This window comes from Lytechinus pictus, chromosome 19 (assembly GCF_037042905.1).
Source record: "Lytechinus pictus isolate F3 Inbred chromosome 19, Lp3.0, whole genome shotgun sequence".
Classification (NCBI taxonomy): Eukaryota; Metazoa; Echinodermata; class Echinoidea; order Temnopleuroida; family Toxopneustidae; genus Lytechinus; species Lytechinus pictus.
In genome coordinates, this window is record NC_087263.1 from 11,802,374 (window position 1) to 11,828,219 (window position 25,846).

At 35.1% G+C, this 25,846-nt stretch overlaps 1 long non-coding RNA gene across 1 annotated transcript; it reads right to left on the minus strand.

Moving 5' to 3' along the window:
• Nucleotides 1-13,591: 13,591 nt before the first annotated feature.
• Nucleotides 13,592-24,763, minus strand: LOC135157576 (uncharacterized). The gene is made up of 2 exons (XR_010296563.1): nt 24,613-24,763; nt 13,592-19,366 (listed from the first exon to the last, which is right to left on the minus strand). It is a non-coding gene; the product is annotated as an uncharacterized LOC135157576 (long non-coding RNA).
• Between the last annotated feature and the right edge of the window lie 1,083 nt (nt 24,764-25,846).

Here is a 25,846-nt window from a genome sequence, read left to right on the forward strand (position 1 = left end):
CTGAAAATGACTGCCTGAGGTTTTTTCCAAGAAAATCATATATTTCTTTCAAATTTTAACGAGATATTTGGCACACTCACTCAAAATAATATAAGGAACATTATCAACTTCAAGATTTCGTGAAATAAAAAGATATCCATGTAAAATGTTATATCGTTAGGTGCGCAGACTGGGAGACCACCATCGTATAGTCTGGCCTGTATTCTGATGTCAGTTTTAACTTAGACCATGGTCTAACACTGTGGTAAAATTATGGAAAGCCAAAATTGTCAAAATTGTCCAAACAATTGTATGTTTCTTATGTTTACTGTGCTCTTTCCGAACTCGTGAATGGTGAAGAAAGCTATCTTATTTATCCTTCCGAAACAGTTAAGAATGATTTGAGAGAAAAAATAAGCTGATACATTGAAATTATACTGTTAGAGATTTATGCTATTATTGGCTATCCATATTTAAACCAAAACTTGAAACCAGAGTTTAAATTAATACCCGACTTCAGGACACGGGCCTGAACGTTTCATGTACAATATTTTTGACAAGACTTCTTGAAAAATGAGTCTTAAATTTCACGCAAGTGGAATTACAGCACTCGTCGCCATTGTATATTTTGTAGGCCATACATCATAGCTGACGCTAACTTAAGGCGACCGCACACCTAACGATTGGTCTGCAACCCGATTTCAGAATAAAATGTAGTAGAATTTGATGCTAACCTTGAGACTTATAATATCTTACAGTGTAATGTTCTAAATCATCGTACGAATACCTATGTTCAAATCTGTGACTATGCTATCATCCTTCTTAGAATAACAGCGAATTTGATATCTAGTCGTAATGACGTCATAGCAGTCGTACGATTGGCTACGATTTGAAACTAATTTAGCCTTTACTCCGAAATAAAGGCTTGCAATTTTTCAAAATGGTTATATTAGTATTCTTTCAATTAATTTAAACCTCAAATAAAATGATGTGTTCCATTCACATCTTCAGAAAATGAGCAAATGCGATTTGTTCCAAAATCGGATCGCGAACAGTCGTAAGGTGTGCGGTGGCCTTTAAAGACAAAAACGGAAGTAATTATTGTGGTGTATTCCACTTTTTGGTCCATTGACGCCCGTGCATTAAGATCGATGAGATGGTAAACAGTCGGAGAGTTTTTGTAGGTCGCAACTCGGAGGGGAAGGACGTCTCACGCAAGATAGATGATTATTGGGTAGATGCGAAGCGATATTAAAGTGGAACGGAGAGAGAATAATTGTAAACACAAGTAGTGGGAAGAAAGAGAGAAGGGAAAAGAGGGGAAAACGATGAGGGTGTGGGTGTGGGAGAAATGGCGTTGAGTACGTGAGTGTGTGAGAGGAAAGTGGGTTTGGATGAGTGGGTAAGTAGGATAAAGGCAGGGGCAGGAGAGAGAGAAGAAAAAGATTTATTATTACTCGAGTCGTTGGATTCAATCAGTAATTCCAAGACTTAAAGTATGCATATCCTCCACTCCCTGGGGAGTATTCCGAACAGTTGCCAAAGAGGCGCGCATATCACCGGATAAACGGCAATGACTTTCACATTTTACCGGGTACCTTTTAGCTCCCGGGTGTAGAGCTGCAAGGTGTGGATTAAGGCCTTGTCAAAGGATGCAAGGCGGTAGGATTTGAACTCCCGACCCTTTGAATTCAAGGCGAGAGTCATAACTACTACATCACAGCTCTTTCACTGGACGATAACAATTATTAAAAGGAAGTAAAGAATGTATTTTCATGAAGTAATTTTAGTTGACACCTATTAAAAAGTTTGGTAATTTCATCATGGAAAATGAAAATATTTACAGCTTTGCTGAAAATGTACAATGTCATTATTGATTGTAATTATAAATGATATAAGACCATGTAGATGAATGCCAACTGGAATATACTTGAGTTCTCAATTCGCATTTGCCATAAACATGTAACGACATGCCCGATATGTCAACACACCGATAACTCCTGACCTCATAATATATATGAGAAGTCACTATCGGTTCCATGTACATAGCATATCCAAGTATAATAGAAATGAAGGTCTGGCGTCGGTTGTGGGAGTATAAAACAAAATACAAGGCGAATAAAACAACCGTAGATAGACACATTTTGATATTTATATCCGTTATTGCTATTATTATCATCATCATCATCATTAAAAAAGAAATAGGCCGTCTTGCCCCCTCCCGAATTTCTTTGTTAAACGGCATATTTGTCTGACTTGAAAATGCATAAGTATAATTCCATCTGGAGCAACACATCCCTCTTTTATGATTGAAAATGGCGGCTGACCCCTCTCTCCCTCGCTGTGATGTCCCCCCTTTTTATCCTCATTTCAAGGCATTTGTTAAACAAGTTTTACTCCACCCTCTCCGCAATTTTAGATATTAAACTTGTTTAACAAAAGTAATAAAGTACATACTAATCACCTAATTGCAGCGACCCAGATGCCAGGTTTGAACAGTTCGACCTTAAATTTAAAGATGGTCCGAATGAAATTGGGTAGATAAAAAATCCCCGTTCCAATTATAGCTTTGTACTCTTGTCTGCATTTACCCCTCTTTTGCAGATCGAATTCCACGGGAATGGTAGCACGGATGCGTTGCCATGGCGATGTTCATTAAAAGTTGACGGCAATCAAACATCCTACCTCCAATTACTCGCCTGGGTGTATTTGCAGGGCTGCTTTGGACTTTGATTCCCTTAATTGGAATTCCTATGCCCCAGACCAGCTTGAATGTGGAATTTAAGAAGCTAAAAGGTATCATTGGATCACAAAGATAACCCCTCCCTGCCTTAGATCTTCCCCTTCTAATAGGCCTTTTATTTATTGATTTTTTAACTTCGTTGTTTCAAGACGTATAGGCACTTTTGCAACCTCTTCATTACCGTTGTTTTCATATTTGAAAGAAATTCAAAGTATACATACATATATATCCTCCCTTTCCCTATTCATCAAATTTAATTTTATCACTATCGAAAAAATTGTTTGTGCCTATAATAATAATGATAATAATAATAAAGGTATATTTACCCAGGGTAGCCACTTCAGTTCCGAGGACTGTTCTCCCAGCGGGCCCTGCCAATTATAATTTAACCAGAAAAAACTAAATTAATACAGATGAATATTTAATGACATCTCTTTCCCAAGTTACCTATTTCTTCCTTCTTTTTTTTGTTTTTTCGCAGTCCAAAGTATTCCTAACAACATATGATCCGACCGACTTAATATCCATCTTTTCTCGCCTCTTTTTTTCATCCAAATAGATTACCTTTCAAAAACGCAAACGGTCATTTCTTTTTGGCCACGAAGCCTTGCACATCTTCATGGCCTAGACACTGTTCCCTTCAACATCCACGTAATTACTCAATTTTGAATTTTGATAGCCCACCCCCCCCCCAAAAAAAAAAATGAGATAAAGGGAAAACATAATATTCAACTCGATCTTCTTCATTGATTAATAGAAAACCCTATCGATCATCCTATAAATTGCTATTTATGCTAAAGCATAATTTAATCATTCGTGTATTAATTGAATTTGTCTTTGCACTCAAGGGGTTCATATAAGGGAGTTAATTACACAGATGGACAGTTCTTATTAATAAATTATTGATTGGCTAAATATTCTCATCTTTAGCCACTTGTTATATCAATGCTGAATAAAACAAATTGCATGGATAACAAAAAGCGAAACATCATGCACAAAATGTCAAAGAAATTGAAATATTATAAGAAGGTTTTTTCTTTTTTTTTGGTGGGGGAGGGGGGTCTTAATTTAAGGAAAAATCGGACCAAATGAAGCAACAATAAAGTGATTAAACTGAATAAATGGCGCCACATGAATGACATTGCAAATGCAACGAACGAGTCACGTGATGGCGGACTGTTGACCAATCATAGACTAGGAATTCTGAACAGGCTGCCGTTACAACAAGCGCATCACCCGCGGCCGTGAACGAAGGCACAAATCCAAGTAATCCCGTAATGGCCCGCACTCAATATACAAGGGCTCTTCTTGGTCTTTTCTGAAGGTCTTTGGAGTTTAATATGGGTTTGACAGATTAATGAGCTAAAGGATTGTTGGCAATGAAGTGGAGATTCCCAGGGGGCTTGTTGAAGCATGTCATGGCGGTTCAAACTATTATAGTAAAGCAACTGACAAGCTTAGGCATATCTTAATGGTCAAAGCACCAGCATATTTCATAACCTTGTAGGTCAAATATTAATAAGTCGCCCATTAAGGATAAGATACCAGGGCCTGGCTTCGTATTGCGTGTAATTAAATCGGCGGTTTTCCCCAAAGGGCTTTAGCGGAAATTGGGAAAATCCTCTTAAAACAACAATGCGAATGGCAAGGTATTATAGTGGTATCATTTTCATCTTTTGATAGATAAGATGCAGGGTAAGTAAGCCTTATGATTCGAAAAAGGAGAAAATGCCGAGAAAATGCAAAAAAGGGAGAAAAAATGACAGGTATGACAGAAAGATGTACACTGTTAAAAATGATTTAAACAACTCTGTTTACTATGTGAATCGCATAGTAGTTGTTTAAATATTTTAAACAAGTGTTTAAAATCTAAACAACAAAGTTTAAATTCAAATCAATAATTTAAGCATGGTTGTTTAAGATCTTAAAAACTTGTTTAAACTGTTTAAACAACTACTGTGCGATTCACATAATAAACTGCGTTGTTTAAATTATGTTTAACTGTAGAGAAAGAGAGAGGTTTTTGTTTGTGTGGAGCAATGGGACACAAAGGCATTTGTGGAAAGTTGCTCAAGGTTTGTGCTTGGCAACTAGCAACTTAATTCCACACTCTTTTTCAGGAATCCCTTGATTAAAATTATGTCTCAAAGTCGGCTATTGTTATTCAAGCAGCGAAATCACCTAAAGCTTCCCAAAGGCAAAAGACTTCTCAGACCAATAGCTCTCACTTCGCAGTTAATGAAAAGTTTTGAAAGAATCTTATTGAAATACTTGTTCCCTAGCGTGTTATAAGATATTGATGTAATGCACTTTGCTTACCAGTGTGTAAATGATGCGGTACTTTCACTTCCACATTTTGTCTTGCAACATATTTATAAAGCTGCTTGTTATGGAAGGATATTATTCATAGATTTCCCTTCCGCTTTCAACACGATTCAAACATATTTTGGTTGATAAGCTTATCAACCAAAATAAGACTCCGAATCGTGTTGAAAGACTATATACTGAATGTTACGCCCTCTGGTTTTGTGGATACAAAATATTCTGTTAAATAAAACATCAGATTGTATCACAGTCAATACCGGATTACCACAGGGGTGTATCTTATCGACACCTCTGTTTATTATTCATACGAATGACTGTAAAGCGACAAAAGATGATGTTTTAAGATTGTGAAATATGCTGACGACACAGCGATACTAGGTCTTATAAAGTAGTGATGAAGCCAATTACAGATATGAAGTAAATACATTCGTAGAATGGTGTTAAGGTAATTTTCTACTGCTTAATACATCTATAACAAAAGAAACTATTTTTTAATTTCACAACTTCCTCACAAGACTTATTACCCATCACTATGAAAGAAGAAAATATTGAAGTACTTGAATTATATAAGTATATAGGTACTGCATGTAATCGATAACAAGTTTTCTAGGAATGACCAATGCAAGTCTGTTCTATCAAAGGCTGTACAACGTATGTATTTCCTCAGGAAAATTAAATAATTTAATGTAGATATGACTATCTTTACTTTGTTTTACCAATCTTTCATCGAGAGCATTATATGAATTAGTTGTGTTGTCTCTTAGGGGGTTGTCGAAATTGAGAGAATCACCAAACAAGCAGGAAAGATCACCGGCCAAACCCAAAATTTAAATGATGCATGCAAAACAAAAATTGTACTAGAAATACGAAAATCACCCACTCTTTTCATGCGACTTCGGTCACTGAACTGTCGCACTCAACGTTTCCTAAATTCCCTCGTTCCCCTCTCCATCCGCACCGTGATACAATTAGCTTACCACCATGACCACCCGAATTTTCTTTTCTGATATTTTCTACCGGGCAATCTTCTTCAAAGTAGGTTATTACTAGGGCTTTTCCCCCGAGGTGCATGGTCCCAAGTGTTTTCGTTTTTCTTTAAAAGAACAAAAGGGGTTTTGATATAGTTAATCCCATCATACTTTTACGGGTTGGCGATGTCCCAACTTCTCCCCCACTCCCCTTCCTCACCAGCTCGGCAAAGCCCTAGTGTTATGCCGGAATTCATCCGCTTGACAGTGAAAACTAGACCACGTCCGAGGATGACTCGTAGATACGATGATTGAAGCCTGAAAAGCTTGACGTGCTGAATGGGATGTCCCATCCAATTTGACGGGAGACACTCCCGGTGAAAGTCGTGGCTTGATTGGTATTTAATATAAAGAGGGCTTGCTATTGCACGTTCAAATCCCGTGTTCCGAGCCGGAGGGGGGGGGGGCATCAAAGTATTTCTACGAAGATTTTCAAAACAAAACCTCATAGTGTTAGCCCTGTCACTTTTACCTCTGGATGTGCTGTTAAGATTATTTTGTTTTGGGATCTTCAAAGGATAACATGAGGAACCATTTCTACAACAAACATGTCATACTCATGACAACTTGTGTCAAGAGCACCCCCCCCCCCCAAAAAAAAAAAAAAAAAAACATAATAATAATGACAAAATAATATAAATTGAATAACATGAATAGATAAATAAAATAAAATTTAAAAAATGAATAAAATAAGAAAAACAAATAAAGTTAAATAAAATTTCAGGACCTGGGGGATGAGAGAAGGAAAAGACAACAACAGGAAATGTGAATATTTTTAGATATGTCAAAAATCTATTAATACAAAAGAATCCTTCATTTTAACAATATCAAAACCTAAAACATTCAAAGTTGGCAATTTCCTATCGTTATTTCAATTGAATTTTGACGGTGCTGCTTGTTTAATTTAAAATAATTTCGAATTCAACTTCGGTATAGCGGATAACTCTTACAAAGCTACACATACTTTACAATACGTACCGTTATTTGCTCTTTGTATACTCTGTACACCTTTTCTGCAACCTTTGCAAAATTATTCATGGGAGCTGAGTTTTAACTCGGTGTGAACGAAAATGATGTGTTAATTATATTTTCTTTGTAAAGGTGGAGGGCTCCGTTGTAAAGAAGTTTTTTTTATAACTGAACCGGATTACCCTCCGTCTTATTTTATCAAATGTTACAAATAAAACATGAATGAATAAATTAAATAAATAATTTTAGAACAATGAAATTCGTTTATTTTGTTTTCTCTCTACTCAGTTTTTTAATGATCGTCTTCTTTTTCCTCCTCTTTTTCTTCTTATTCGTCTTCGTCTCCTTCTTCTTCCTCTACACCTCCTTCTTCTTTAGTTTCTTCTTCTTTCTCCTTTCTTCTTCACCACCTCCTCATCCTCCTTCTTCTTCTTCTTCCCCTCCTCCTCTTACTTCTTCTTCGCCTCCCCCTCCTCTTTCTTCTTATTCAACCTTTATCTTCTCTTAATGCTTCTTCTTTCTCTTCTTCTTCACCTCCTCCTCCTTTTCTCCGTGTTTTCACCTTCTTTATTCTTCGTTTTCTCCTTCTATCATATTCCTTTTCGTTTTTTTCATCAGCATCCCTTTCTCGTCCTTCCCTTTGACTCCATCTACATTTCTTTCACAACCTCTCATCATACCATTGATGCAGTCATCTGTGTTTTGTGCTATGCCAATTGGCGGCACCCTAGCATCGTAGACACCTCGTAAACGTAACATGCTATCAACGGAACGATAAACATTAAAAAAGATGTAATATATATCTGAGGAGGACTGTTCCTTTCCGCCGGCTTTCGCATTGAATGTGATAGTTTTCAATTAACGGGATTGAGTGTTGCAGACAAGGCATAACCAACGCGGAAACAGTATTATTGAAGCTGAATGTGTCACTCATCTTCATCACCATCACGGTAATGTCCCCTCACTGCATGGCGCATGCACTTTCATTATGCTCATCGCCTCGGCTCATTGAACATAATAAATCGAAGCACCGCTGATTGCAATGTTCATCGTTACTTTTATGCAATAATACAAGGTCAAAGGTCAATTTAATGTAAATGAGTGGTGTAGTTGATAAAATAATTTGATGGAATCGTTCTTCAAAGTATTGATGGTTTTAAAAAAAAAGTGTGTTTGCCAAAATTGTAGCAAGGTATTACATAAACATGTATACATTTCAAATCGAAGTAGGCCTGAAAGGGGGGAGTGAACTGGTTGTGGTCTCTCATTGAGTGTGTTATAAATACATAGTCTTAAAATATACGATTGTAGGTGTCTACTAATACTACAGAGATTAAATTGACCTATAGAGAGACTAAAATGTTGAGAGGAAAAGTAATTGTTTTGCTACGTGGTAACATAATTATTGCGGTATAAATGCATTGATGGGTTAATTAGCATGTTATCATTCAAGTGGGTCTATATAACTGGACTACACAAGCCTGATGGGTCAAGAAACTGGCCAGGTATGAGTAGTTGAGGACTCGAGATGGCGCTATTGGTTTGTGTCTGCTTTAAGCTTCTACACTGAAACCAATGAAACCGACTTTTAAACGAACTGATTGGTAATAACTTTCAATTCAATTCAAAATTTATTTCAATCAGCCAATCATAAAAATACAGTTATATACAAATTAGATAAAAACATGGGATTGGGAGCCCCTGGAAGTTTTCATATAAAAAAACACTTGTGGTTGGGGCATTTTCAATAAATTTACTTTTTTCTTAGCTATCAACAACAACACAAAAGAACGCAGAAACATTTCGAGAAACAAGCTTATCGGAACAAAAAATCAGAAATTGTCAATGTCAGAGCTAGCTTGCCCCTGATTCAGATTTTTCAAGGGATGTGATGTTGGCCAATGTCCGAGCAAAACTCGTCATGACAGAGCGTTATTCTTCGGGGTGAAGAGAATAATTCTACTTTCGGCATGTTTGTCATGTCGGCATGGGGAGGCGGAAAGAAAAGTGGAAGTGCGTGTAGATCCGGCGGCAACATATGACAAATAGGGGGTTTTCGCCACCGGTCGCGACGCATAACGGATTCTAGAAAAGGGTAAATTTATTGAAAATGTTCGTCAAATGACAGAGTACAACTTGGAGGTCTTTGTCGAAAAATTGAGGCCCAGAACAACGCTTTCGTCCTTAGTTTTGGAGCTGACGAGAAATTTCAAATAATTGTGTCGTTTGTCCAGAGTCCAGGACGAAATTTTCTGTTTTTGATTTACCAATTTCCTACAAAGATTGGATTTTCATCGTTATGAAGGGCATTTTACAATACATATTCGAAGTACTTGAATCTGTCGTGCGTCGTGGAGCAAAAAAGGTCCTTATTGTCAATGGTAAATTGCCAGTTCGTCTACAGCCAACTCGTCCATTCTCCACATGGTCTATTTTCATTTAGTCTAATGCCATTCCGTCCATCAACAATTCGACTAATAACCATTTGGTCCATTAACCATTAGGTCACAATCATCACTTCGTCTAATCACCATTTCGTCTATGATGATTTCGTCTCATAACCAGTGCGTCTAATAGAAAAGGGTAAATTTATTAAAAATGTTCGTCAAATGACAGAATACTACTTGGAGGTCTTTGTCGAAAATTTGAGGCCCAGAACAACGCTTTCGTCCTTAGTTTTGGAGCTGACGAGAAATTTCAAATAATTGTGTCGTTTGTTTAGAGTCCAGGACGAAATTTTCTGTTTTTGATTTACCAATTTCCTACAAAGATTGGATTTTCATCGTTATGAAGCAAAAAAATTCCTTATTATCAATGGTAAATTGCCAGTTCGTCTACAGCCAACTCGTCCATTCTCCACAAGGTCTATTTTCATTTAGTCTAATGCCATTCCGTCCATCAATGATTCGACTAATAACCATTTGGTCCAATCATCACTTCGTCTAATCACCATTTCGTCTCATAATCAGTTGGTTTAATATCCATTTCATTTTCATTCATTTTACATGATTAACACTTTAGTCCAATTAGACCAAATGGTACATGGACTAAATAGCTATTGGACCAACTGGTTATTAGACGGAATGGCATTAGACTAAATGAAAGTAGACCATGTGGTGAGTGGACGAAGTGATGGTAAACCAAATGATAGTAGACCAGTTGACAATTGGACGAATTGGCATTAGGCGAATTGAAAATAAACCATTGTCAATGACGGGGAATTCGGTCAAGATATGTATGAAGGGAGGGGGAAGTTTGGGCAAAGGTAAGAGGACAATTTTGAAAATCTTGAGCGAGTAAAGCGACCAAACACAATGATCTGTTGCAAATGTTGCAACAGATCCAGCAAATAATGTCTCCAAGAGGGAGAGAGCAGACCGTTTTTCTTATTCTTAATTTCAAATTGTCTTCAGCCATTATAATTGTTAAAGCGAACAATATGACTATTTTTAACTTTGAATTTAATATTATGGTATTTTTTATGAAGAAAACATGTTTAAAGGATGCATGATATCATATTCATTTGAAAAAAAAATAATGATAATAACATTCACTCATGTTAGCCTCCGGGACGCATCTAAAATAGATGCCGGAGTTATGATAGCATTAATCACTGATCTGAAACGAAGACAATATGATTGAGGGTAATTTTGTTTGGTTTCATATACCGGCAGGGGCAAGTGATTCACGTCCCTTTTCCTTTTCGACGTCCCTAGCCCTCAATCATATCTCGGCGAGGCAATCAATCACCGGTTCGTTATGGGGTACGACGTCGGTATCCTACCATTGTCCTTTCCCTCCGTATCTGGGAGGCGATCAATCTTCCATATAGGGACACGATAAAATAACGGAATATAAATCTCACACCATTACACATCGGGTAATGACCCTCCATTGGTCTGCGGAAAAGTTCGATATAACAAGAGAGAGAAAGAAGGAGAATAAGAGGGAGAGAGAGAGAAAAGCGCGATGAAGCCAGAGAAATCAATCAACGCTTATCTCATCCTGAGCTTCGGAGCGGCAACTGGAAATAGGACAGGGGTAAAGGGAGGGGTGGGAGGTGCCTGGATGGCCGGGGGTGGGGTGTGGAAGGGATGACGGGGCGTAATATGTTCATAATTTTTGAAGGGGAACACCGATGCGTACGGGGACAATTGAAAATCTTGAGCGAGTAAAATGACCAAACACAATGATCTGTTGTAACAGATTGTAACATAATATCCAGCAAATAATGTCCAAATTCACCCATTCCCTTATGTTTTTTGTCGTTCCTGTACCCTTTATTTATCTTTCTTATCGCTATCAAGTACTTTTATTTTCTCCTGTGAGGGGTGCCCTCACTCCACACTCATCTACACAAATGTAGGTGGAAGACTTGAAAACCTAAAAGCAGAGGAAATCTACAGCAAGGTGGATGGATAACGGCGGTGCGTGCGTGTGTGTGAGATAAAAAAAATGAAAAAAAAATCCTGTATTGGGACGTACATATATTCAAATTATGGGCACGCGCTAAATCATAGTCACACCCCCTCCACAAAAAAGGAAACAAAAGAAAAAGAGTGGATGGGAGGAGAGAGAGAGAGAGAGGGAGGGGGGAGAAAATTGTGAACTCAATGGCAGGATAGTAAGGGAATAAAACACTGGCATACACACGCACGCCCGAACAGACCCACGCACACACACATTAGGCTACACACTCGATTCCAACACCAGCAAAAAATGACAAAATAATAACACTTCTAATTCTGTTTTACCAAAATCATATCAAAGTTTATTCATATTTTCATTTTTTTCTCCAAAAACAAAGCTTATCCAGTGGTTCCTTCTGAAGCAAATGTACGGAACACTTTTTTAATTTTCTTTTCATAAAGAATAATCATGAAATATTCAACCAATTTCTTACATAATAACGTACCTCGAGCCACTGTTCATAGCAAAATATTAGCAAACAAAATAAACAAAGAAGGTCGGCATGATCGGGGTACAATATCATACATGAATTCAGCAACGCACACCTTACGATTGGTCTACGACCCGAGTTTTTTAATGACACCTACAAAAAAATAAGGTTGAAACATGGAACATCCTTCTATGCACTTTTCTGAATCACCAGATAAACTATTAACATGATTAAGTGGACATTTGATTCCTCCACATAGAAGGTAGAAATTAATTCGTATCGATCGTAGATTTGAAACAATTTGAGACCACCTGGTCATAATACCGAATTAGTAGCTTGGAAATAATCATAATCAAAACAGTGATATAAGAATACTGATAATCTGAATCTTACATCAACTCAATCTATTATTAGAAGATATGCGACTGAAAGCCGTTTCTTCCGCAATCGGCTAGTAGGTAAGTCGTAAAGTGTACTGCGGTAATAAGGACCACGTAAGTCCAAGATATACATATGTGCAACTGGTACAACTTTATCCAACATGTACATATCATAACCCATTCTATCTGCATAGCTCCTGCAGAATACATCATAAGCGATTCATATTTGGTTATTTCGAATTATTAAGCATCAACAGGCTGAATAATACGCATGTTTAATATTACGTTTCAGAATAATACGTATACAAACATATCTAGTCACTGTCAGACAGTTATTCTGCTTTTATTTAACGATATATCTCAATAAAAGCTAATGGTTTTCCTTCTATACATACAGGACTTCATCTAATAATAATAAAATAGGATTTGTATAGCGCACGTATCCACCTTGCTAGGTGCTGAAGGCGCTCCTACATTACCCCGGCTAACCTAGTCTAACGATTCCGGTGCGCATAGCTGTTTGAGGAATTACTTAAAAAATAAATATTAACCTAAGAAAAAAAAGAACAAAAACAAAAGCACACTGTAACAAGAATTTCATTGTTGAATTATAACACAGGATAGAAAGAGCAAAATGCCGATTATTTTAAATTCTCATATCTCAGAAATCTCAGTGGCAGGCAAAAGAAGCAACATCTGAATGCTCATATTAAAAAGGGGGATTAGGCATTATGCCCCCCCAAAAAAAATTGAATAAATAAATAAAAATAACTAAACAAATGGAACATAAGGCCCTTGGGATTATACATATATATATAATATATATAAGGACCTGTGTAATCCACAAAATGTGAAAGTACATCGCGCGTATTACGGAAAAGAGGGATATCATTGTGCAAATTTAAAGAAAAAAAATCTTCCAATGACTTTTTTTTAAATAAAGATATATCGAGATTATCGTCATAGCAGTTTACTACATCAACAATACAACAAATTTACTATCAAGATTTATCGATTGCAACGTATTGGAACAACATGAAAACATTCTCTTCGAAATTCAGGGAATATGCCATAAATTATTCACCGCATTTTTCCCGTAAACTATGAAGCGTTTTGATTTTCTAAATTGGTTTTGAAGTGATTAATGGTATCACATTAATATCATAAATCACGTTATATTGAGGAAAAGTAATAAAACGGTTTTGCACATAATTAAGAACAGGCTTGATGTCAACTCTTGTCAATTTTTCTTTTCTAGTTTCTAGTGTTTGTAGTCTTTTCCTCTTTTTTTTTTTTGGGGGGGGGTGTTCTAAACCAATACTTCAGGTTATCAATCCCACAAATAAAACATTAACATTATTTCACACTGCTATTCTACTCTATAAATATTAGAGAGAACATAGAGGTTTTCACATTTGCCCTTTTTGTACATGCAATACTAAACAAGATCTTATGCCTCTAATAAATCATTTGAAATAAATCATAATAACACATGCAGCAAGATATAGAATTTAGTTTTAATTTTTCTGCCACCAAGGATTCTCTTAAATCCATTAAGAGCTTCAAAATTAAATTGTACTTCTCACTATGATTTATTTTTATATAAAGAACATTATCATAAGGGATTAATGGTCAAAACTGTCATAAAACGAATCTCTCTTGTTTTATGTGGAATACAAAATGATATGGAAACCGCCAAAAAAGAATAAGAAAAATAACACACAAGTAGATTCAAATTCCCCTATAAGATTATTACCATGTACGATTTCCGAAATATCAATATACTTTAAGATGATAGAAATTTGAAGTTCAAGTTTCAAAACTTATTTAAAACAAATGTTTCCCAAAAATAAAAGAATGTTTTTTATATTAACAACAATAACATCTAATGCAATAAACCAATCATAAAAGTAGTAATAATGATAGGCCAGTATAACTAAAAGATATACAATAAAAAAATTGCAGAACATCTACAAATTTTATATCACGAGGCACATCTTTTATCCAGCCTTTAGCAAAGACTGAAGTTTTCAGCATAAACTATACTGCCTAGATTTCTACATGTTCTCATGGAAAAGATCACCTACAGTCTCTCAAATCAACTGAAGTGAAATCATTATAAACATCCACTTCAATTCGTCTTTTAGATAGATAGTAATTATATGGTCCCCTCAAAAAAAAATTAATAAATACATAAAGAACATACATGTAGAGCCCGTAGAGAAATGACAATGCAATTACGTTTTCATAGATAGCATTTTAACCTCAAACACGGCCCTCAATCCCGGCAAAAACTGTTCCCCAAGGATGCATTCTAGGGCCAATCTTCTTCCTGAACGATTTAATATGGTAATCCTTGTTTTTGTGTGCTGCAATGGGGGATCTGCAAGGATTGGGTGAATTTTAAATGGCTGGCCAATGGGGTCTGGGTATTGAGAAGCAGAATATACACAAGGATAATGGTAGGAGTCATGGCGAATGGAGGATTAGCGGAAGGGAATAGTGAGAACGAGATGGTAGGAGATATATCATACTGGAAAAAGGCATAAAAAAATTAAACTTACAGACTAAAGGATGACATTATAGCGGAAGAGGATGGTACGTGGAAAAGGAAGAGGGCAAAAAGACGGAAAGAAGGAACTAGGGAAGGGGATAGGGAGAGAGAGAGAGAGATGGTAGGAGAGATGATACTGGAAATGGATAAAGAAATGAGAAACTAAAGGATCGCATTATAGAGCGATCCAATACGAGTCGTACAGGGCATTTAGACAACAATTTCAGGTCTCTTAATTGACTGAATGAGCATTATCTTTTTTGTGGCAATGACAGAGTTCTAGTGGTTATTCATGATTCTGAAAAAAAAATGATAAGAAACAAAAATTTGTTTAAGGGTGAATTAAAGGTGAAAATGTTGTGTGTCGTATGGGAAACATAGATGCCCTGTACGACATTTTCACCTCTCATTCACCCATGGACATATTTTTTTTTGTTCTCATTTTTTCACAAGACTACCATGTAGCACTTAATTATTACCACAGAACAAATTGAAGTCCCTTGTTTGGACAGTGGGTGAGAAAATGTTGTTAAAAGGGCTGATTTTTCTAGGAAAGCATGGAATCACCCTATAGAGGAAGATTATACAAGGGAAAGGGAGAATGCAAAACGAAGGAAGAAACAATCTGCGGATGATGTAGAAAGAGGGACGAAGGGGGGAAGGATAGCCTCCACTAGGTACAAGAGTACAGGAGGATCAATGATAACAATAAGAGTATCAAGATGAATCTTTTACCGTTTTGAAATATCTATATTAATTGAATATATTTCATGATAATTTAGGTTGTCCTCAATATCTTTTTTTTTTCTTTATAATTTTGTTACTATTCCTCCTACTTGTGCTACTTAATTGTACTTTTCAAAGACATACTTTGCTATTGATTTTGTTTTCTTCTAAATGTGCTATCATTGAATTATAATGTATGCATTTATAATATCTATAAATCTATGCATTTTAAGAAATAAATGAAATGAATTGTAAAATTGAAAGCCTCAATAGATATTAAATATTAAATGAGAGATAATTTCATCAATATCAAATAGCCTTCATAAGTACTCATCTTACCCAGAACACAATACCAAAAGGGTTCCATTACGTGTTTCATGAATTACAGGTGACTTTATGAATGACTGGTGATCCTTTCTTAAGCGATAAATCAACATCAAAGATAGTTTGGTGTATATCATTTACCACAAGAAAGGATCCCCAGTGATCCCCAGTGATTTGTAAATCACTAACAACATATGAACAGATTTGCATCATTTGAAATATGGTAGGCATAATATGTATGCCCCAAATTGTCTTTACGGCGTTCGTTATTAATGACAAAAACATCAGTGGAAATACAGTATAATTCAAGGGAGCATTTCATCGACATTTTTGTCTGACAAGTTGTCAGGGTCTGACAACTTTCCTTGATTTTGATTGGCTGAGAAGCACTGTTACTATGGTAATTATCAGATAACACAGACTTTGTTGGATAAAACGTCTAACAAGTCCTTCCATTAAAGCAATCCCCAGTTATGAATATTAGGTTTATGACTTATTAAAAAGTATTAAGAAAAGCCCCAAGCACCATTCTGGTTCATCACAAATTCATGAAACTATGAGCCACACAAAAGTGAGAAAATCAAGCAGCAATGATTTCTAAGAAGCGAAGAGGGAAAGAAAAATCTTAGATTCTCACATGTATCCCAAAGGAATACAACAAAGGAACATTCACAATAACACTATTATTGCCCAATTTGCCCAGAGCTGATTTGGATCATATGGGTTAAATTCATTAATGCTAGCAAATGTCAGATTGCCTACAGCAGCATTGTTAATCACATACAATAAACAAAAAACCTTGAGGTAAAAAGTGCATGTATCACGGACCAGAGTGATTCTGAAAAAAAGGAGGGTAATCATGTTAAAAATAAAGAAGCCAAACTTCATGGGTTTTTTAAAATATAAATACTGCAGGGCAAGAGGCAATGTCTCCGGAGATACATGCAAATATTCAATGTGAAGAACATCCTATGGTAATATACAAGTCATGTACTTGCCACATACATATTATTTGAAATAATATGCAACTGCACGACATGAAGGTGCAAGACATTAGAATCAGCCCTTCAAGCAACATGAATTCAGCCAGTAAGCTGAAGTGGGTTTGCTGTGATTGCATAAATAAAGAAATGCAACTCCAAAAGTCTGTCTTAAAGGTATGCTCCGGGCTGAAAAATATTCATATCTAAATAAATAGAGTAAAATTCAGAGCAAAATGCTGAAAATTTCATCAAAATCTTATTACAAATAGCCAAGTTATTGAATTTTAAAGTTTAGCAATATATTGTGAAAACAGTTATATATGCATGTTGTCATGAATATTCATTAGATGGACTGATGTTACATCTCCACTCTCCTTTTTCTTTTGCTATTAAATGATATCATAATTGTTTCATGCTTCATACATGTGTGAATGAAACGTCTCCCTTGTAATGAAATAAGTCACAGCAATGAATGTCTAATACACTTAATTAGTTGTTATTCCAAAATTATGGGTTCTTAAAGGAAAACATTTGAATAAACGTAACCTAACAATAATGAACCTATTTAGTAAACCTAACTTCGTATAACAAAATACAAAAAAAGTGGGGTTAAGGTGGGGATATGACATCATCAGTTTGCTCATTGAATATTCATGAAGACATGCCTCAAACTGTTTCACTGGAATAATAATTTAATCTTTGAAATACCATAACTTTGTTATTCCTTGTCCGATTTAGGATTTCAATAAAATTTGTGTGTTTTTTTTGTCTGATTTTTCTTAGTCTCTTCAAATCATATAATTTTCAGCCTGGATTACCCCTTTAAGTAACATACAAATGTGGTTCTGCATAACTGTGAAAGGAAATGAGGATTTACATATATAGTATGGAAATACATAGATTTTCTCTTTTTTTTTTCTTTTTGATATACTGCATTATATTTCATGGCATTACTTTTCTGGGGGAGGGATGACTTAAAATATATTCATGATATCAATATATCTGTACATGCTATTTCTGTCGCTTTCTTTGCAATGACATTAAACAAATTACAAGATAACAATTTCTAAATGATAATCAATTAAAGCTAACTTTTGGAAGAGTGCTATTAAGTTTGATCATTCAAAATATATTGTTTCCCTTGGGTTCTAAATATGCATACTACATATTGCATTATCCGGTATGAACAGTACAGTTATTACATTTTACAGAAGAGAATGCTTGTAACAATGTCTTGGTGTCACACTCTGTTTGATGCATATTATTTGCTACTTTGGCTATGAAGCACTTTTAATACCATGCACTTTCAAATAACATTGGTAAAGGCCCATGATGCACAAATAAATTTCAAAGTATAGAAAGCATATGAAAGTAATATTTTATCACAAACAAAAAGGAAACACTTGATTCAAGAGAGTCCATGTAACATTATGTTTACTATGTTTACATCCAGTTGAAGACTCAAAACATGAAAATTATGGGATGTTTTATAGATTATCCATAGAGGTTAATAGTTTTCGGAAACCAGATGTCAGGAATGAATTCCTGAGAGGGGAGGAACAAGCAGGGGGTTATAAATCTCGAGATCTGTTCAAATGTGAGCCTCATGAATGAAATTTGCAATAAATTCTTGTTGGAAGTCAAAACATTCTGTTGTAACTTATTTGCAATAAAAACAAATTGTGCAAATCAAGGGAAATGTTGATATGTAACGACGACGACTGAAATTTGGCTGGTAGCTTCAGACCAGATTCTTTTTTCTTCACATATTTATCATACAAAATGGTAAACTGGGGGAGAACAAAATAATACATAGAACTGCAGTAGTTTGAGAGATGAAATAAAGGATTCTAGGATGAAAAAAAAGTAATTTCAACTTTCTGTCATAGCCATGGATTTATCTATGATTTCGGGTAAAAAAGGGTTTTCAATGAAATACGCTGTATTTTCATTGAAAAAAACCAATATATCTGCTAAATGAAGGAACATTCGGCACCACTGTAAAGCATTTGACTACAGATGAACAAGATATGAACTGAAACCCTAGCACAATTTGTCCATGGTAGGCAAACTTATAAATGGCCTGCAAGTCGGCCTGGAAATATAGTTCTAAACAAGTTTGTATTGTTGTAAAAATACACATAGGATGGTCATCATCTCAAAAAGAAATACATGTAACTAGCAAGTTTTAATGTTTCACCCTCAAATAAATGGTCTTGCTGTTTACTTTGTGGGCTTAGCTATTAAACTGAATATTTGGTACTTAGAAAGACAGCTATTATCGTAATTTTAGTTTTACGTATAAAAAAAAATTTGCTGACTCATTTTCTTCAAGTTATGCGGTTGATAACAGCTGAACAGCTTACATAGAGTTTACCTTGTTGGCCCGACACTAAAACACAGTAGAGTAGTCCATGAATCACATACAACTTATTCCTCATGGTCTATCAAATTTCTGTTAAAAATAGGAAAAGAGAAAATACATAAAAATATATTCATATGCCACACATGTTGTACATATCCTATAAAATAGACCCCGTTATGCATCCCTTAATAGTAAAAACAAGTTATTCATTGCATTTATAAAATGAAGCCTTCCGAAATTAAGTCATTATTTTTCTAACCGCACTTAAAAAAAAAAAAACTGAACATGGGCGTACCTCATTTTTTTATTAATGTGGGTCTGTTAATGCATTTTTATATTATCTTATGAAATTCTTAAAGAAAAACAAGTTCTGAGAGTAATATATAATTCCATTGTTATTTCATATTTGTATTGTGTGGGGGAAATGCTTCTTCATACCAGTTGGACAAGGTCATAAAATTAGAAAAACGTGCACTACAAATTTTGAATCATTCATCTATTCTTGCCCACAGTGGCCCTATTTTTCACTCCCTTAAAATTCTACCTTTTAATGATCTGTATTTACAGTATTTCAAGTTGGAATATCTATATATTTATGTGACCATGACCTCCTTCTACATCTCTTTTCCAATTGCTTACATTCAATTATCAGGTTCAAGGGTATAAAAAAAGATTTATGGATAGTTTTCATTTACTACGTGTCCAAACAACTTTATTTAAAAAATCTATAATCTACCGGGTCCATTTATATGGAACTCCCTCCCTTAGGAAATCAAAAAATCTAAACCATTAAATACTTTCAAAAATAGGTATTGTAAATTGAATTATAATATGCATGTTCCTACCTAAAATGTCCAAACTGTGTTATAATGAAATTAAACTTGAGGGGAAACATAATTTCCATTTCTCATTCCTAATGATCTGGGCATCTCCAAACATTGACAAAATAATTGCATGATTATTCAATTCATCAACTTGGACTGCAGTCTTCACAAGTTGTCAATTTATCATGCCTTCAAGCACATGTTTTATAGTTAACAAGAGAGAAATGAATATTGTATGAAATCAATGAATAGAACATATTTCACTGTCGTATCAATGTATGGAAAAGGAAAGATTGCCGTTGGATCTACAAGTATATGTGGACTCCCATATATGAAGTATCTAAACGATCAAACTGATATCATTCAGTAAAAAATATGAGGTATACTTCAAGAAAAGAGGCAGAGTAGGCAGATGACTATGGAAGAGATGAAGAAGAAGAAGGGGATGAAAACAAAGAAGAAGAGGAAGAATCTTTGAAGGAGAAAAAGAATGAACTTTGGAGAAAAAAAAGAATAACAGAAAAAGAAGGAGGAGGAGAAGAAGAAGGAAGAAGACAACAAGTAGGAAAACATAAAGAATGAAAATGAGGAGACAAAGGAGAACTAGCACATCAATGATGTGGAGCTCATCCGGCATCTCACAATGAAATTTAACACAATTTTAATTTCAGCCCAGTTGACACTGTAGTGAATTATATTGGTGACATAAATTGAGGATATATAATTGAAATTGATGAAGAAATGACATAGAAGCATTTTTTGTGATCTATGAATAAATTTCATATACATGTAAAGTAAGCATAAATAATTTTCTAGTCAAAATTTCTTAACTCTGTGTAGAACCTTGGTGAACCTCATGTAGCTCTCAGATGGAACAAAAATAATCAAAATCAATAAACAAATAAATGAGTAATTTTTGTGAGTTTTGAAAATATATGAATAAATTAGCGTATTTAATGAGTTTCAAAATTCTGCGTCGAAATTTTGTATCACCACCTCGAGCTACATGTATCATATAAAGCAAACAAAATTGAAATTGATCAACAAATGAAGAAGAAAAAACATTTTTTGTGATTTATGAATAAATTTTGCATAAATTAGCATAAATAATTTTCTAGAAAAAATTTCAAAATTTTGTGTACAAGTTTGGTGAACCTCATGCAGCTCTACCAGATAGAAGAAAAAAAAATCAAAATTTGTTGACAAATAAAGAAGAAGAGGCATTTTCTGTGATTTATGAATAAATTTTGCATGAATTAGCATAAATAATTTTCTATTGAAAATTTCAAAATTCTGTGTAGAGGTTTGGTGAACCTCATGAAGTTCTACCAGATGGAAGAAAAAAAATCAATATCGGTCAACAATTAAAGAAGAAAAAGCATTTTATGTGAATTTTAAAAATACGCATAAATTAGCATAAAAATTGTTCTAGTCAAAATATCAAAATTCTGTGTAAAAGTTTGGTGAACCTCATGAAGCTCTACCAGATGGAAGAAAGAAAATCAAAATCGGTCAACAAATAAAGGAGCATTTTATGTGAATTTTTAAAAATATGCATAAATTAATTTTGCATAAATTAGCATAAAAATTGTTCTGGTCAAAATTTCAAAATTCTGTGTAGAAGTTTGGTGAATTTCATGAAGCTATACCAGATGGAAGCAAAAATTTCAAAATCGGTCGACAAATAAAGAAGCATTTTTTGTGAATTTTGAAAAATGCGCATAAATTAGCATATTTAATGAATTTTAAAATTCTGTGTAGAAGTTTTGAATCCCCCACCTAGTGCTATCATATAAAGCACACAGATTGAAATCGGACTTGAAATGGCGAAGAAGAAGCATTTTGAAATTGTGGACGGACGACAGACGACGGACGCCACTCCACGGCATAAGCTCATTTGGCCCTTCGGGCCGGATGAGCTAAAAAGTAGAACATGAAGACGAAGAAGGAAGGGAAGAAAAAGATAAAGATGGTGATGATAATGATGATGATGAAGATGATGAAAAAGGAAAGAAAAAGAATGATCTTTGAAGAAGAAAAGAAAAACAAGAATAAAAAGAAAAACAAGAAAAATAAGGAGAAGTAGAACATGAGGATGAAGAAGAAGCACAAAAATGAGAATGAATAGAAGAGAAGAAGAAGTAGAACATGAAGATGAAGAAGGAGCACAAATAGAAGAGAGAAACTGAGAAAAGAAGGGAAAAAAAGAGGAGAAAAAAGAAGATAAAGAAGGAGAATAAGATGATGAAAAAGACTACAAGTAAATAAAAGATGAAAAAGTAAAAGGGAAGGAGTGGAGTGGAGGGGGAAGGGAGAGAGAATAAACTGAAAATCAAAGAGAGTATACAAGTATAATGCAAGAGAGTGAAGAAAAATAGGCAGAAAAAAAAACATAGAATGTTTGTAGATAACTCTAGTCACAAGGCTAATAGTAATACAATATTATTATTTAAGAAATAAAATGAGTGTCCCCAGCCCCCCCCCCCCCCAAAAAAAAAGGAAAATCAAAACATTGGAGAACAAATCCTAAATGCAGTAATTCATCATTTCCCCCTTTTTGTTCTTGGAGGGGGGGGGGGCAGAGAAGAAGGAAATCAAAATAAACATGATATTTCTCCAAACCTCCTGTTTTCCAGATTTATAATTGACATTAGGCCTACATAAATGGCACTCTCTAACCAAAATCAATAAACAGTCATATTTCGCTTTCGCGTAAAAGCAGATTTGGTAGTTATTCATGGCCTCAAGTATCCACGTTAAAAGTGGAACTTGAAAGCAGTTGAGGGCCTGTTATGTGCGTCATGCCTGCTAGCTAGATCTCATTAACACTTAATTCTGAGCAAAAACCCAAGCTTTATGTACAATGCTAATGTATAGGCCTCAGACAAGATCCTTGTTTTCGGAAACTTCCTATGAAAGGCATCATAATTCTACCACCTATCAGTTACCTATACATGAAAAAAAAACAGAAGTACATAATTATTTTATTAGTCCTGCACTTTGTCCTAAAAAAAAACAGTAACCTGGGCTTATTGTCATTGTTTGTAACTTCCCTTTGTTTTGTTTTGAATAAAGGTGATATTAAAAAAAATACATGAGGTACATAACACAAACAAGAGCTTTGAGTTTGAGCTCATGGTAGACCATATTTCATTTTTTTAATATAAAACCTACATATATCCACGCTTAGAAAAAAAAGGAAGAATCAAGACATCAAAAAATTTAAGAAAAAAGGAAGATTGGAAGGGAAAAGAGAATGAAGACAGGAAGAAGATGATGAAAATGAAAATAGGGACGGGTGGATGACAAGGGAAAGAGGAGGAAAAGGAGAAGAAAGAAGAAGACGACGAAAGAACAAGGAGAAGAGGAAAAAGAAAGCAAAGGAATGAAGAAGAAGAAAAAGAATCAGTAGAAGAAGAAGAAGGAAGAAGAAGAGGAAGAAGGAGGAGGGGAAGAGGAAAAAGAAAGCAAATGAATGAAAAAGAGGACAAAAATATGAGGAAAAGGAAGATGGAATATGGAGGAAGGGAGGATGTGTACCTCACCCATTACCTAATCGGGTATGCGTTAAAAAACAAAGACTTTATTAAATAAAAGATAGAATTCAATTATTATTAATGAATGGGGATTCATCACAAGAATATTGTGCATCTTGTATTATGGCAAGCAAGATGAACGCAAATAATCATACTCCTGAACTGAATACAGAGTAGATTGGATTTTTTCCCCTTGCTCAGTAGTACTTGAGCACTTCATTATCATTCAAAAAGTTGTCAGATCTGACAGCTTTCCTTGAATTTGATTGGCTGAGAAGCACTGTTACTATGGTAACTGTCAGAAAAACAGGACTGCCAGACAGAAAATGTCCGACAGGTCCTTTTATGATGCAGGGAAAAGATTATATGGGATGGGGGATCAGGGATATTTTGCTCCCAAAATGCTCACAAAAGCCCTGGAACATCCCCGTTCACTGAAAAGCTAAAGCTTATCTAAAATGGTGCAGATTAAGGCTGCAGTAAATTGTAAAAAGCTGGCCTTAAAAAAGGGGAAAAAATGAGATCCAATGTTAATATTCAAGATGTCTACTTCACTTTAATTGTTTTCAATTTCACTCATGTTTCTTCAAATAAACTCAACATATCTGGGTTCCCACCAGCACAAGCAATACATATGAGGGCAAAGGGAAATTCTTGACAGCCCAAATCGCCCCTAAAATTCCTGAAATTGGATGCTTTGGGGCGACGACCATCTTTTCTAAAGATCTGCCACAAACAATTTTCAAGAAAGTTCAGAAAATCATTTTCTTCAGACAGTATAGTCCAAAAGTAATGAGAAAAGATTTTACAGCATTATTGCTCGTTGCACAAAAAGTAGCCCTTGGAGTGAAAAACAAAATTAGCCCCCCAAATTCCATAACTGCCCAAATGTGGATAAAAAAAATAGCCCCTAAGAAATAAAATTGATTCCTACCCTAGATCCCACTTTAGAAAAAAAGACTGGTAATGAACTCACCTTAACCTCTTCTCTAGTGCATTGAGTGGTTGCTTACTGACGAAACGTGAGAAATGGTCCAGCACAAGAGGGAACTTGCCTAAGGGTCTAGCGATGGCGGTGTCACTTACAACGCAGATTGCTTGGGCAAAGAGATGTACGCATTCCATCCTAAAGGTAGAGTGTGAGGGAGATAAAAAAACAAAGAATGCATAATTTCATGTCTAATATCACTTTTCATATTACGATCTCAAACTTGAGTTCAAACAAAATCCAATAAAATGACCACCCAAGTGTTTGTATTTATGAATGTGGCAAATGCCTCTAGGAAAATAAGCACAGAATTCCATGAAATGTCAGGTATTTTTCCAAGCAATATCAATTCACAATCCCACATCTGCCTTTTTCTGTTAGTGATCAGCTAAGATTCCATGATTTCACAAAGATAATTTTTTATGATGTACCAGATCTAGCTCTATAACAATATGGTGGCAATTAACCTTGATTTTAATACAGACTTTCTCATGAAATAATTGTTTTCTGTTGCTACTTTCTTTTACCTTAAAGAATGAGGATGAAAAAAACTCGAGATCTTAAAGCTAAATGAACGTAGTTGCAGTAAAACATTGATTTCGTGAGAAAGTCTGTAAAACCAAGGTAAAGTATTGATATATCATCGTGGATCTAGATCTGGTACAGTTACATAAAGATAAACTGAACTTAGTGAAATCATAATATCTAGCTAAAAAACGATCACACTGAAGATCGCCAACACAGATAGGCACACGTGGGACAGTGTATTATTATTGCTGGAATAAAGGCCGACGGAAGTGACCGAATCCGCGCTTATTTTGCTTATTTCTCAGCAATTACACAATTTCTTCCAGAGTCCTTTGGCTCATATTTTTTATTCATACAAACAGACACTTTGGTGATCATTATATTAAATTCTGTAAAAAGTCATTTTGAGATCGTTCTCACAACTGGAATTTATCTTTAATATTGATAGGCAAAGTGAATATACAGAAACCTGATAAAAAGCAACACTGTAATTTATATATGGTACTGCATGAAAATGTAAGGTACCTACAATTTGTTTGTTCACCATTGTACACACATTACACAAAAAAGGTAAAACTGGTGAGTATGACCCTTACCCACGGCTCCACACTAAACCTTTTTTCTTCTGGTCCGACATGATCAGGTTGGACCAGTAGATACGCAGTTTTTCTATTTTTATTTTTATTGGTCTCAA